Source organism: Acanthisitta chloris, unplaced genomic scaffold, assembly GCF_000695815.1.
Source record: "Acanthisitta chloris isolate BGI_N310 unplaced genomic scaffold, ASM69581v1 scaffold13888, whole genome shotgun sequence".
Classification (NCBI taxonomy): Eukaryota; Metazoa; Chordata; class Aves; order Passeriformes; family Acanthisittidae; genus Acanthisitta; species Acanthisitta chloris.
The window spans coordinates 128,784-145,179 of NW_008687673.1; the positions used below are offsets into that span (position 1 = coordinate 128,784).

The window sequence follows — 16,396 nt, forward strand, 5'->3', positions numbered from 1 at the left end:
TAGGAAACTAAGCCAAAAGGCTGGTCAAATGCCTCTGTCCAGAAGCATCACCCAGACCACAGCCAGCAGGGCAAAGCAATCTCAGCCCAAATGGCTCCATCATTTGTAACTACCTATACAAATATCTTTATACTGCTGTGGCAGTGCTAAAAATGTTTTGTTTTAGAAATTACATTTTGTAAATCAGAGGTTGTTTACAGCACAGAGGTATTTTACAAACACTGTAAGAACCATATTAATTTAGATACTCTATATACTGCAATATTTCTTGCTCATCAAAACAACTTCCACTCTACATACTGCCACAAGCATTTACATGTAAACGACAGATTTGATAAAGAAATATTGATACAGGATGCTTGAACCCATGTCTTATTTCAAATGTTACAATGACAGTTTCAATCAGTGGAAATCTAGAATAAAATATCTGGAAAGCCCTGACAGCCTCATACTGAAATTCTGTGTTTAAAAGCTGATTATTTAAAAGAAAAAAATCCTGATTATTCGATCACTTTTTGTACCTCTCCAATAAAGCAACCTTGGGAAGATGCTTTGAGACTGTATCCCATTGTGTCTACACTTCATATTTTAAGGATCAGAAGCAGTATGTTACAAATATAGACATTATCTATGCTTCAGTGCTTTTACAGTCATACACTGAAGTGGCAGAAGACATTCTTTAATGTCAATTTTCCAAATGGAGTGAAATTTATTGGCTCAAACCAGTGCTGCAACAAAAGTGAGATCTAAGTTTTGCACATCTGCACATATTTGCACTACTCCAGATGCAAATACTGAAATTCCCAGCTGGAAACAAAGTCACAAGCCATGGTGAGATGTACTAAAACAGAGAGCAGTCTACTTCACAGCCCAAACTAAACCAAACAACACGTATAGCATACAAACATCATATAGTACACAGACAGTGTATAGATACCAGGATTTCTGACACAGTTATTTCCACATTGAGTAATTCAGTCTATAATAAAGAACAGTACAGTGTTCTACATTGGACAAGCCAGCTGTGAACTCACCCAAGCACTCAGCTTTCTGTTCTGGGTCCCCTTACCGGCAAGTCAGATCCAGGTCTTCTCTCTCGCATCCAAGCTTTGTCTGTTTTGACCTGAGACCACATCTCACTCCAGGAAACCATTGCTTTCAAAGAGAGCACCGATGCACAGGGCAGCCAGTGAGCCCAGCAAGGGCCAGGCTGCAGGACCTCCCTAGATGCTGAGAACAAGCAAAGATCTGCCAACCTGGCCACCCATTCCTGAAAGCATTTCTCTGGCTTAGCTTTCCCACCGTAAATTCTTGATGCAGAGAAACAATTAAAAAGAAGCAATCCAATCATTTATCCTTCAGGCTGGAGAGAAAGAAGAAGGCTGCCACAGCAGTGCCTGTTTTGAATGCTTGGCAGGTACACAGGCACAAGGGGGGATGATGCTATAGACAAGCATAGACAGAAATAGCTAGAAGGATGAGCTGGCTCAGGGTAGCGGTGGTGAAAGGCAGCAATCTCCCTCCTCCCGTGATTGCACCAAAACCAGCAGCTGACCTACAGACTTACTGAGAGTGCTAGCAGGAGAAGGTCCCCCCAGGCTCTGAACCTCACACTGGAAACATCCTCCTTGCACAGATCCCCTTCCCCATCTCGGGTGTGTGCTTTGAGGGCTGCATCTTCTCAGCCTGCTTCTGAATCAGAGCACAAAAGCTGCTTGCTGCCTGGCGAGGGTTTGGTGCTGTTCCCAGAATCCTGCCAGGAAGCTGTAGCTCACATATCCCCCTGCACCAGCAGGAAAATCCAGTAACTATGGCTCAGAAAATACTGCTGAAGCACCAGCCTGAAGGATCTGGGCAGACACCTTGTCTCTCCCCCATGAGCATCCTCACACAGTTCTCTCTACTGCTCTTACCAGCCCACAAAGAGACAAGAACAGAGGCATTACCTGGTATTTATGCAACTCAGCTGTAAAAATACAAAAAAGTTACATGTGAAAGGCTTATCCATTTGCCACCATTTAATAACCCTTTGTTGCCCCTGTTCTCTGTATGGCAACAAAGTCTAATCCTCTCCTAAAGGAAAACAGCCTCATGTGACAGTACCTGCACTGGGAAACAAGAGGGATTAAAAATCCTGCCTTTCAAAGCTACCTGAGCAGGAAAAGACTAACCAGCACCTCCTCTATTCTGTGCAGTATCAATCCCCAGGAACCCAGATGCTTGGCTGTCATTATGATGGGGCAATCCTGAGAAATCCCACAGCTTGAAGGGAGTTGAGATGGGCAAGGACACTTGCAGCTCTGGGAAGGGAGGCAATTTTACACAATCTGAGAAAAAAAGGTGCTGAAAAGAGATGGAGGGAAGTCAAGAAAGGGGAGAATCATGAGCATCACTGCTGTGGTTTCTCTGGTGGGGTGCAAGGGTGGTGAGGGCATGACAAGGTGTGCACCAGCGAAGAGACAGACCACAGCAGACCAGGACTGGATCACAGACAAGTGAAATTATTCAATTTCGTGAATTCATGAGTGGGACGGGCAGACAGGGATGTGGGAACAAAACAGAAGGAAGGAACAGGCATGGGAAGAAAGATATCATGAGATAAGGAAGGAGAAGAATGGCCTGAGACACAAATGAAAAACTCAGAGCTTAGAAAAACACAGAAAAAAAACTAAGGAAAAGCAAATCAGAAACCAACATCAACCCCATTTTAAATACTTTTACTAATCTCCTGAGTCTGAAAATATCTGTTCTGACATATGTTCCAATTCCCTTGGTGTTTTCTCCCTTGTAACCTCTGCAGAGCTGCTCCAATGGTACATTACTTCACCTGCTGGACCATGCTCATGTGTACAGCATGAGGTGGGACACATTCCTGAGAGCAAGGGAACAAGGGACACAAGCAGAGTGTTTGTGGCAGGGCAGACAGGAGCCAAGCCATGTCACCACATCACTCTTTACCTTCCACATCACAGAATCACAGAATCAGTTAGGCTGGAAGGGACCACAATGGGTCGTCATCTCCAACCTCCCAACTGAAGCAGGGCCACCCTAGAGCACATGGCTCAGGATTGCATCCAGATGGTTCTTGAATACCTCCCGTGAGGGAGAATCCACAACCTCTTTGGACAATCTGTTCCAGTGCTCAGTGACTTGCACTGCAAGAAGTTCTTCCTCTTGTTCAGGTGGAACTTCCTGTGCATCAGTTTTTGCCCACTACATTTTGTTTTGTTGGTTTTTACCACTGAGAAGAGTCTGGCTCCATCATCTTGCTACTTCCCATTCATGTACTTGTATACATTAATGAGGTCCCTTCTCAGTCATCTCTTCTCAAGACTGAACATGCCCAACTCCCTCAGCCCTTCCTTGTAAATGAAGTCACCACTACATTGACCTACGGGTGAGGCACCTACAGACCTAAGATCAAACACTGCTATTATAGGAGAGCTGCTGCCTTGCTAACCAGCTACCAGAATTGCTAGCTCAGGTTGCTTAGTGAAACCTCATAGGCTATAGGCATCCCATTAAACTGAACATGCCCAAGTAGCTTCCCAGGGATGAGGCCACCTTTCAAGCTAGAACTGAAATGAGTGACTGCATGCAGACTGCCAAATGCAGACATGTTCTGGTCCTCTAACTCCCAAAAATAGGCCTGGGAACCCACCAGGAGAGAGCTGCCTGGCAGGGGTCAAATTCAGGCCATGGACCATTCCAGCAGTTCCCCAGTGCCAGCAGACAGGCCCTCCTCAGGGCCTGGCAGTGCTCTTGGATAACAGAGACAAACCTGTAGCTTAACATAATACTGTGGTTGTTCTGACAAACCCTATTATTTTTTCATCCCCCTTCATTTGTCTTGACTACTCTGGAAAAATCAGTAAAAATAGTATGCTTGTCATGGTAGGAAAACACAAGAACCTAAAATAAATGGCTTTTGAGATAGGGCTGAAAAGGGAAAACATTAGGTTCAGAAAGACAAAACTTAAAAGTGACAGCAAAGAGACAAAGGGAAACTTAAATTTGATACACACAAATGCAACAGCAAGGGCTAGCTTCAAGCAATTTGTGTCCAGAAACAGTCTGCAGGCACATTTATTTGTTGTTTTCCATGAAAGAAAACATTATTGTTAAAAAAATTACTGCACATTTTTCTGATTATGTTGTCTTGTTAGACAAGAACCAACACTGCATGACAGTGCTTTGGTGGTAGTACTACAGCACTAGAGCACCCACTGTAGTTTAAATTAAAGCTTTTCAAACTCAAGAAAAAAAAGTACGTGTGGACCACTTCAATAAAAAATGTGTTTGAAAAATTTCAGGGTGTAAACTGTTCCTTTTAAAAATATTCCTATCAACTATGGTTACCTCTTTTCAAATGAATGGAGAATTAAGTTTGAAAAGCAGGTAAACGTGAAGGTGAACAGTTATCACATTTGTACACAGTTAAGGATTTACACTTTGATGCTTACCATTTAAATTATGGGTAAGAAAACAAGAACAGTAACAGATGGGCTTCTTTTAAATGAATTTAAGTTATTTAGAGCTATTTCTGGTTTTAAAAAAAAGACCAAGCCAAAAAAAAAAATCCCACACCAAACCACCAAAAAAACCAAACACAATATGCCTCCCTGCTACATAATATTCATTTGAGATTTAACATCTCTATTTGTTCAAATAAAAGCGACCTGGAGTCCAGCTTTTAAGGTATGATTAATACAATTTACTGTCCCATTTTTCCTTTGCAAAACTCTTCAATTAACTATTTTATTTGCAAAGAGTCCTTAAATATCTGTTTATCCTTTTACTAGGATTTGGTTACTGACTACTTTCACAGCTATAAACCTGCCTTGGATGTCTCATCTTCCTCACCAGCACCCTAAGTTAAAAAGTTGTCTTAAGTTCTTTATTATACACCAGGAATAAACACTCTCGAACACTGACTGGGAATCTCCTTATAGGCAACAATACATATACAGCTTATTTGCCAATACAGTTTTAGGAGGATGCTCTTCCACCTGAACTATCATGTACATCAGTCTCCCACAAGGACTACTGAGTCAGCAAAAGAGATGACACCCAGTTTGCCTCTAGGAAATAAACTGGTGATGGATAGCAGCACTCCTCATCAGTCAAACCAGAAACAACCTGCCTGCCTTTTACTGTATTAAGATGCTCATCACTGTGGTGCTTTGTGCTCTAATCTTCTTTCTATAAAGGAATCCAAAGGTATTTTACAGCAGTTGCCCTCTCAGATCAGAGATGAAACCCACCTGGTCTCTCACCCTATCTCCAATAGCAATATGAACCAATACTTCAGAGGACGATGTAAGAGTAATGCAGAGAGTATACAAGGAGTAAACCCTCGCTCTTCTATGATCTCAATGATCTCGGATCCAACCATTAAGGACTGAATGAGCTCTTACGTGTGAGGGTTTACTTTATGTCCCTCTAAGTACATCCTAGATAACTACAGTTTATATACATGACTTTTTTTTTAACTTCCTGACCAGTTTCAAGCAACTTTAATGGAAATGTTGAGTTCCCACAAGTTTTGTAAAAGTTGGTGATCAGGAAGTAGAGCTGAGAAAAGGCTGTAAAGTAAGCTTTAACTTCATATGACAACAGCAAGTCTTCATGGGAAAGCTTTTCCTTAATGATGAGAAAGCTGCAACTGGAATAAGTATTTTATGAGCCACCAAGGAATTCATCTCTTCATCAAGGTTTCTCTCCTATGGTGACTGTCTATTGCCTAATAAGCTGCTGATGTGACTGATGTTTCTGCAGCAATCCCAGCATCACTAAGAACTCTCCTGCATGCTGTTTCTGATACATAAGGACTTGGTACAACTCAGTTAAAAAGTGAGCTAATGATGAGAGATAAACCCAGCAGAAACCGAGCCTCAGCAGTTCTGCTAGTTTTGTGATCACTAGCATAATTCTGTGGTATCGAAACCCATAAAATTGTCATTTTTTAAATATTCTACTAATTTTTGGTGTACAGTGGCTCATGTACATGTTACAGTTGATAAATGCTACAGTTCTTTATGCAAAAGGGATTTACTGTTTTTCCTGAAACAACATTTAATTTTAGAGAATGTCCCATTGCTTCTGTGTTAGTATAGGGTGATTGGAGCACCTAGTGCTTATAAGAAAGTTCTTTAAAATCAATTGGACACACTGGAAGTGTTCCAGATAGTTCAGAACCAGCTTATTTTTCCTACCCTTATTTTTGCCAATCTTCTTTTTTGGACTTGATAGCACCTGCTGTATACAAGAGAAAGCTCTACAAATATAGGGAACTCTGCACAAGAACACTTACATTTACAAGCATAAGACCTTCTTGTTCTAGCTCCAGTTTTAAGGACCAATAATTAAAGCACAAAGCAAGTAGGGAAACAAAAGCATAGGTGTGTCCATCAACCTGGCTAAAGATCATGAATCACACCAGTCACAAATCTCTGGTGAGAACCAAAACTACTAAATACCAAGTGAGAGGCTCTCATTACGAACATCCTTCCTCTCTAGCTACCCTCCATTTCCAATTCTGTGAATGCTAAAAGCCAAACGCCCTTCAACAAAAACCACTTCAGTTCATTTCTATTGCTCTTCAAGATTAAATTACTTCCAGTAATAGATAAGACTTTCTCCTGAAGGATTGGTTCTGCCATTCTAATACTGGTATCTGATGTACCTACATAGCTACTTATCAAGTTACTTGTATTCAGGGAACTATTCTAGTACCTGGATTCAACCTCCAGTCATACTTGGTATCAATTAAATATTTCCAGATGCCTGAACAGAGACAGTCTAAAGGAGTACCCATGCAATTAATGAGTGCCATGCATTCTCATCAGCGCATGTGAAAATGGGTCAGCAACATTTTAAAGTGTGCACATGTAAAAGATTTCTCAAGATGCCTTACAGATTTCCTCTTCTAAGTCTACAGTATATACCATTGAGATATAGCCTGTGTTGACCAGAATCTGTTTTGAACATACTGAAGACTGTTTTGCCTTCTTCTCTCAAAGCCTTTGTTGGGTTTCTGAAGTTTACTTCCTCATCATCCCTCCAAGCTTTGTTTGTGTCCATCCACCCCTTAGACTTCTTTCAGTCTTCTCACCTAGTAATTCTCTGCTTTCTCTAACCTCAGTTTCATGCCTTCCCTTCTATATTTCCACTTAACTTTAAATCATGCTTGCAGTCAGGTCATACTGTACTGATTGTTTCATTAAATTATGTATGAAAACAAGTGATAAGTACCATCCTAAGACACAGCTGAAGCTGCCAAGCATTCTCTTGAACAAGTATCTGTGATAGACCTTCAACTTCGCTAATAGATTTCATTTTACTCAGTACATCTACTGTGGCTTAAGATCATATCCAAAGACACACTGACACCAATAGTTAACCAGTGCTTTTCAGCCTTTGTGAGACAGACATTTTTAATGTTATTCCTACACAATTCCCAGCAGCCTGGACCAGAGCCTGTGTAATGATGTGTGTCATTCAGAGCACCCTCCTGCAATCTGCAGAGCCTGGCCGTGCCAGCAGCCAGTCTGCTAAATGATCAGTTAGTAGCAAGAATAAAGAGTTTAGGCTGTGCAAATAAGAAGCATTCATGTAGCTGGAAAGGGAGGCATTAGTTACTGTGCTACCAGAATATCCTGAGTCCAAAAAGAAAGACAGCAAACACAGATCAAGGATCCACTTATCACTGATATCAAATAAGAGGATTACATATTGCATTAACCAGAGATGTTTTCAAATTCACTCCTCTCCATATCCCAAGCAATTTTCTCTGGCCTCTCAGAAAAGAACTCTCAAAATGCACTCTAAGAATATAAAAGTTAATAAGCAGCAGAGGCGGATGAGATTCACTAGATCTGTGGGAAGCGAACTTCTCAGCAATAAAACCCCAAACTTTTCTCTAAAGATCTCATATAGCACATAATTCTTTTATTACAGCAACCATACAAGGTGCATAAACTCTTCCACCTTATTATGATGAAGTGCCTACACTTATTTGCTCTCACCAGAAAGATGGGCTGTCCCCATGGACTGGGAGGTTGGATAAAGGAAATGGGGCCTCAAAGAGGGCTTGTAGACTAATCAGCAACACCCAGCTTTTACTACAATGGAGACCTACCATCTTCTCTAGTGAAGAGCAGCTATTTACATTTTGGGGCAATTAAAGCCAAAGAGGAACATCTGCATTGCTCTGTCCTTTCATATGGGTATAGTCACCCTCCTGGAATAAAGGTAACATGTTAACTCTGAAGGGTGACTCTAGTGCACTTCAGGAGGTGCTCAGTAATGGCTCCTCCTTGTGATGCTCTCAAATCATGTGTGAACAGCCAGACATTCTGCAAAGGGCAGCTCCAGCTCTGACAGATCTTTACACATAATAGACCAGATTTCAGGAGTATCAATTCCACTATGTACATGGTAAGGTGTTGTCCTACCAATGATTTACAGGTGCATTTTTTCCAGAACTAGCACAATCCATTCTCTCCTTGGAACAAGTGGTGATGATTGTTTTTGTAAATCCAGCTGGTAGAAAACCTACTCCAAGAACACAGCATAAGCCAGCTGGATTGCTGCAGTTGCAGCACCCTTTATTTCAATGCAGCAAGCTAGCAATTTAAGGCAAAATCCAAACTCCTTTAATAGCATTTACAAAAAGGAAATAAAATGTGGTCTATTATGAAATACAACCTGGAGGGTTTTATAGTCCTGAGGACACAGACTGTGTTCTCAATACAATAAACCAATGAAGACTCAATGGTTTCAATCCACTGAAATTAAATTTTAATAAAACTTGTAAACGTGAAAACTGTATTCCCAGTCAAGTCACATTGCCTTTTGAGGCCAATAAGAAAAAGCAGAAGAAATGCAAGAGAAAAGAGAGGAAAAAGAAATGCCTCTGAAGCAGTGCCTGCAAGACCCAAAAATTTCTGTTCTCACTGATTAGGACAATTATCTGGAGACATGATACCAAAGATAACACCTTTCAGAGGATTTAGAGAAATAGACTAGTTGTTGCAGGCTGTCCAACAATCTACCTTAAACATGCAAGATTAGTAACAAGAGCCATCACACCCTGACAAAACCAGATCTGTGGTATGATTCATCCAAATGGTTAGTAAAGCCAATGAGCCTCTTGACAATCCTCATTTCTCAGATGAGTGTCATTATGCATCATTATTTTGGAATTTAAAGCACCTCTTCAGCCAGTGCATATTAAAACATACAATTTCAAAGTGTCAAATAAAAGACCCTGCCTCAGAAAATCAGGCGTCCATAACTAAACACCATATAACTCAGGTGTTATATGCTGTGGTAAGAGCTGCTGGAGCTGCCTCAGTGCAAAGTGAGAGGAGACATTCCATCTTTGTTGCTTAAACATGATCGATAATCTGGCATGATACACTTAATCATGGAAGTCCAAAATGCTGAAGTCAATCCATGAACAATTTATAAAGTTAACTCCATCTTTAAGAAGAGATTATTAATTTCCAGGAAAGGCTTGTGTCAAAGGAAAAAAACCTGAATTTTTTTAACTTTCTTGCTAGTAATTTTCTTTATAATTACGAAAAAAACCAACAGTATTTGAACTGACTCACTACTATTGATCAAGCACAAAACTCATTACACAGCAAAACTATTTTTACCAGCATCTCCACCCAGCTTTACCAGCTGACAGCCTCTGGAGATAAAAGCAGTCAACTGTCACACAAACATTATCACACTGCTAGAAGCACTGAGGAGTGGTTGATGAGAAAGGCATCAAACTAGCCAAGGATCAGGTAAAGATGTGAAGGGAGTTTCAAGCTGAGAATAAGCACTTTCTACTGTCTTGGCTATGGATGAGAGGCAGCAGAGGAGGTCAGTGCAGAAAATGGTGCCACAGGGAAGGTCAGCCAGCAGAGTGGTGTACACAGTAATGATGGGGAAGCAGTTGCATCAGAAGTGGGGCACTCAATGTCTAGGGGTGTTACAGGAAAAGGGACAGGATTTGAAATAAAAGGATGTGTAGGTAACTCCCTGCTGTGGGAGTAGGCAGTAAGTACTCAATTGTGCTCTCTGCACAGAAAAAATGTGCAGAGAAAAGGAGGAGAACATCTATTTTAGCTACATGCCTGGAATACTCATGAACCATTCACAGACAGAAACCAGAGATGGAAAAAGGTGCAGAATGGCATGACATGAGGTAGGTAGCCTTGCAAAGAGCTGACCTAGCAGTGGTAACTGCAACTATGAAAGGTGGTAAAACCAGGTAAATCCCATCCAGGACCTAAAGAGAGAAACCCTCACCCAGGGATGGGGAAGAGAGGATGAATTTAGAAAGTAATGAGTGGGCAAAAAACATCAGCATGTTTCCAAATAAAATGTTTTCCATGTGAAATGCAGTGTCAACAGCAGGAACATAAATCCAAGAACATGTAACTTTTCCAAGAAAAAGGCTGAAAAAAGTGAGGAAGAAAATGTGCCATATGTGGCAAAGTTTGAAGAGACTCATCAGTAGTGGTAAAATTCCCAGCAGAGTAATTTTTCTGAAAGCTGTTTCTTCCTTCCTTTGAAGACAACCTTCCCCTCTTGCCCATATCCAGACTTGCATGACTATAATACCAACTAGCACAATTGCAGGTGAGTTGAGCAATACCTAACTGAACCAAAGCATTATTTTCAAAGCATCTCAGTATGAATCTATACATGGGCCATTATAAAGTGTGTTCTGTTCACTTCTAGTTAGGAGATGAGTCTTTTAGCAACCTATTTCCTAACTCTCATCATAGTCTCCTTGCCTTTTACCCAGGTGAAGGAAGGTGGGGAATCAAAAAAAAAAAAAAATCACAACAGATCCAGAAGATTTTTACTGATGGCTAAATAACTGAGATGGGTACAGGAGTCAGGCCAGGAATTCATAGCAGAGGGTGAAGAAATTAATAAATTGAGGGAGATCAGAAGAGACATTTAGGAAAGCAAAAGCTGGTTGCCAACCTTTGGGTGCAGAAGGTGGTGACAGTCAACACCTATTTTCATTCATTGTCACAGCAAGTTTATTCTCAGTCATTTATAAGATATGGGGGGGAATATTTTATTCAAATAAATTCTTCATATTTGGAGTCAAGTTTGGTACGGGAAGAGAGCTCAAGCTCCTTCATCTACTCCTCAACTTTCTTCTACCTCTCCATCACCACGTGCAGTATAAGCAAAGCAATCCCTTTCATATCCTTCAAAGTTTCATCTTCACTGAACATTATCAGTAGTCCCCAGAGTTCTAATTTATATCCTATTACAGTACTACATGGGAATTAAATTAGCAGATGCCAAGTCAATTGCCCAGGGAATTTTAGCAAAGTCGTCTTTGAAACTTACTAAGAGTGGAACATGTATTCACTACAAAAATAGAATTATGTGGGTTTCTCTAAAAACTGCAGCAGGTTCACAGTTTTGTATGTTCTAGTCTAATCCAGAAGTAGCATAGACCCCCTAAGTATATGAAATATTTATATTACCCTTATGGATGAAAACTGAGAAAAATACACATTCTAAAGGCAGCTATACACCTATATTCAGGCTTCCTCCATCCAGAAAATCCCTAAGAGACAAATATATAACAAATATATTCTTCAGGAGGATTTAGGAGAAAGACTGTCTTTTTTTCTTTATTTTTAAATAAAGGCTTTTGGTATATTCTTGATCCTTTCTTATATTCAAAAGTGGAACAACTGTTTACTTTTCATCTACTTTTTATGGAACCAGCATGCAAAGCATGCTTTTGGCTCCATAGAAACATCATTTTAATGTTAGTCAAATTAATAAACCCCTGAACTTTACAGGAACCAATTTTTAAGCAGCATCAGAGGCAGAGAGAAGAATGCTCTTGCAAATCAGAAACTTGAGGGCAGGCTCCAAGGTTCCTACATTTATTTCTTGAATGGTTTACTGTGTCAATGAAGACCTCTTCTTCCTTCTCTAAGAGTTAAATCCACTTAAGCAAAAAACAGCCTGAATCTCTCCTTCAGAGGCAGTTTTCTATGTGGTAACTGTTCATACCCTGAGTAATATTTGGCAGAAAAATGGCTTACAGTAAATTTTTGGCAAGTATTTGTTTTTTAGAAAGTCAAAACTGATATAAAGGATTGTATCCCAGTGTTCAGTGATGTAATAGGAAATAAGCATCGGAGAAAAATGAAACACCTCCTTTAAGAGAGAAAAAGGAGGATCATTTTTGATGTTTCTGGGAAATCTCCTAGCTACTGTAGTGATAGATCCCAACACTGGAACACAGACAAATCTGTAACTGCAGCTCAAATGTAAACAACTGAGATCTGACAGGAGTTATGTGAATGCAAGAAAAATATAAATGCCAGGCTACAACCCTATGTACTTCCAGCAGGAAAAATAACTGAGCCCACATTTATTTACCTGTAAGAGTAAGTAAAATAAATAAGAGTAGAACAAATTTAACATTGAAAAACCCTGCAATTAAAAAATTATGAGCCATTCCTCCAAACCCTTATCATTAATAATAGATTACAGCACATTTATTTGTCAATTGTTAGTTCAGCCTTTTAGGCCAGTTGCATTGCTTTTTCTAGCATTTTTTCCCCCTCAGACTGTAGGTATTAGAAAAAACTTATATGCATATGTATAAATAATACATATGCAAATCAAGAAATTAAAAAAATAAAAAAAAAAAACCATGAAATATCAGGAGAACAGCAAGAAAAATTAGTAGGACTGCAATGAATATCATTATAATCGACTACAAAAAACCAGAAAGCAATGAAGACTGTTTCAGACTTGGTCCTTATAGCATGCACAAGTTATAACAAGCTCTTCAGGAACACAAACTAGATAACAATGGGGAATTCAGAGAAGAATTGAATCCACAGGCCTGGAAGTGAACTCTCACTAGAGTGAGAGTTCACAGAGCAACAGAGCTCCATACTGCCCTGTCCCCATCTTTCTCATTGATAAAGAAACTCAGATGTCATGCTAGCAAAGGACTCCTCTGGATCCCAAAGTCCTTGAACTGGATAAAGTGTCACCCTCCATTCTACACCACATGCCCAACCAAGCAGCTGCAGGCACAGCAAGCAGAAAACTTGGATACATGCAGAGAAAAGCCTGAAAAAGACTGCAGAGCCCTACAGACTGTAATACTGGATTTGGATAGCTGAAATGCTATCAGCATTCAGACGAGTTAACAGTAAGGATGCTCATGTCTTAGTGTTAGTAACTCACTGGTGGCAACTACAGTTCTGAATGAGATACAGCATTACCTCAAAAATGCACACCCTAGCATGTATCACACCATTGATTCATTCTCCAGAGCTATCATATGTATTTCCAGATAGTGCTTTGAACTTGTATCAGCAAGATCAATAGTGCTGTGGTTTTGTAGATCAGACTCTCTGGCTTCACAGTTACTACCTCAGCATATATGAAAGATTAGCAGGATATAAAGGGATCAGGTTCAGCTCAATGTGCTAAGACACTAGAAAAATCAAATGGGCAGGTCATTGACTCCAAATTACTTCAAAGGTTAAGACTGAAACTGAACAAGTTACCTCCTATATCATCTTCTGAGCTGTATTAATAGTTACTGTAAAGCATTAAATTATCCATCTTGTTTCTTAACAGTCTTAATGCCAAACACAAACCCAGCCTACAATAAAGTTAGCACTATTACCAGTAGCAGTCACCTAGCAGAGGTCTGGAAGGTCTGATTTTCTGGAGTGACCTTGTCAAGTTACTCATCAGCTGAAGATTTTTCATTATCTAACATTACATTGGGATTTGTACTTATCAAAACATGCTTCAAAAGGGCAAGATACTGTTTTGGTAGAGGCTGCTTACTCCAGTCTCTGGCTGCCACAACCTCTTCACAAAGTGTTGGTTCCTAGGTCTTCGTCTGAAGTTTTAGGACTTGAGAAAAGGAGGTTTACTTCCAGCTAGAAAATCTGCCATCCATTTGCAACCAGCCTCTACCTTGCATTGAGGCTATAAGTGGAATAATTCCAAAGTCAGTTCCCACTGAGAAATCATTTTCACCCTTACAAAAAATATTTCCTTCTCAGTACACTTAACCTTATTAAAAGTGTAATCCTCACTCCAGTCTTTAAGGAGATGCACACTCTAGCAATACTTAACAAAGAAAGGACTGTCATTTAATTAAGGCCAGTTTTTTAAACAGTCTGGCAATATCCCAGTGTGGTCTGGGGGACCATTCGCATCAGGGACCACTCTCAGGAGTGGTATACATAAGACCAAATCAGACCTGGCTCCCACACACAGCTTCCCATCACTAGCCCAGCGAGTTTTAGCACTCCCAACATGCCTTATTGCTGACCCCATGCGCCCACAGCACATACCCTTGGTTTCACACTATAAAAAGTACCCTAGTGATCACCCTATTTCACAAGCTTTTAAAGAGAAAAAAAATGCACACAGATCAATAAATTTGTTGCATAGGGCACTGTGGGTCCCAGAGGAGACCCTGAGCTGAGTGCTGGGTAGAGCAGAACAATTCTTGCAGCATAAAGAAGAGCACACAGAGCAGGGCCAGTAAGTCGCTCCCTTTTGCATACCCACCTCTTTTTCAGCACTCTAGACACAGTCTAATGAACCTTTTCATATTTGCAGGTGGCAACATAATTCTGAGACTTCACAAGATGTTGGTTCACTTCAAAACTCTTTGGGAGCCTTACAGATATGATGGTAAAAGAACAGAACTAGGATGATATTGAAAGTGAAACAGAGAAACTGCACCATTGCAGCTTATACTGCACAATAACAGAATAAAGGTAAGTCATGGAGACACCAAAGTGAATGTCACCTATTACTTCTTGTCACATTTGATTCACAATTTCATTAAAACCAGAAAGTAATATTTGCCCTTTGCAGGAATTCAGAAAAATTCGTCTCAAAAACTAAACCTGATTGGACTTTCAAACACATTTCTTCGTGGCTCAACATGCAATCATAAGAAACTCAGAGTGATTACTTTCTGGATACCTAGACTCAAGAATCAACAAAAAAAATGAGTTTCATTTTTCTCATAGCTGCCTTTGTACTACTTTGGGGCTGTATATGGCCTCAGCTGAGCACATCTTTTCAAATGTGTACTTTTGTCTGGCAGGCATCGAATCTCAGAAGACCTGAAGTATTGTGGATGTTCTAATATGTATACATCTGCAACAGACATTATATGGATGGTGTCCTGAAATGCATAACTAATTTCTGTGTATTTTGTCTCTCTTTGAGACAGTAAGTTATGTAAGCAGCAGTTTCGATGATTCAGGCAGGCAGCTAGAAAGAACAGACCTCAATTGCTTTCTTCTTAAAATGTGTACTTGTAAATTAAGAAGCATTTCAAGATTAGGCATCTGTCCAATTCTTTTTATCATTTAGTGTATTATGCTAATGAGGATGCTGCTTCTTTAATTATCATTTGAAGAAAAAATTGCCTTCAATCCCTTGATCTTCCTTAAAACCATCCCCATGCTTGATTCCCCCACAGGCTTTTAATCAGGCTGCTTCAGTGTGAAACTGCATTTGAGAAAAACTCTTCTCAAAACTGGTTCAGTGAGAAAGTTTAAATTGCATCGGAGCCATATCCTCTACCATTTGGCAGCCTTAGAAGAAAGGGCTATAAGACTCAAACTAATACTAGCTTTTGCACTGAATGCAGACTGATGTTGAAACTTATATGTAACATACTAAGTGCCAGGACTTGTTAGACAGAGGTAGACAACTGAAGTGAGCTATAAAATACTCTGTGATACTTCACAGTAGAATTCAGTAAATCCTATTTTAAAAGCCCATAACAAAGCTGTTAAAATTCATTGGGCAAAATTACCCATATATGATGTTCATGGGCATTTGTTATTAGTCAAATAGCTCTATTTGTTTAGCTTCACTGTGGCTTTCTGGGAGTCCCAACAGAGGTTCCTGTAACAGAAGCCCTGGATGAATAGGAGCTTGAGCTCCACTGGATGTACAAACTCACTCCCACTGGCAGAGGCTTTCCTGTACCTCAAAGCTCATCCCACAGCATCCCCTGTACCTGCTCACACAGGTACAGACAGAAAAGCCCACCTGCCTGGGCACCTGGTCAAGGGCCCTATGTCTCTATCAGCCCACTCTGGAAAGAGCCTTATGGCACAGTATGATTGCCATGGCACCGCACCCTTCTGTCTTCCACTGGGGTGGGGATGGGAGGCTGCAATGGCCCCAAGCCTAACCTATCTCACCATACACTGAATTGTGCTGTCAACCAAGGGCCATCAACAATGAATATACTCTCCTCTTCAGGTACAGACATAGCTGTACAAGCTTATCTTCTCCTCTGAAGAGAAAAGCACATCCTGAGTCATCTCTGGAAAAGCAC

The 16,396-nt window shown here is 40.3% G+C and overlaps 1 long non-coding RNA gene across 1 annotated transcript in view; it reads right to left on the bottom strand.

Moving 5' to 3' along the window:
* LOC103807957 overlaps nucleotides 1-1,694 on the bottom strand; it is a 77,749-nt gene extending 76,055 nt beyond the window's left edge. The window contains exon 1 of the long non-coding RNA XR_624785.1: nucleotides 1,035-1,694. This is a non-coding gene — a long non-coding RNA (uncharacterized LOC103807957). The remainder of the gene's footprint in view (nucleotides 1-1,034) is intronic.
* Nucleotides 1,695-16,396: the final 14,702 nt, after the last annotated feature.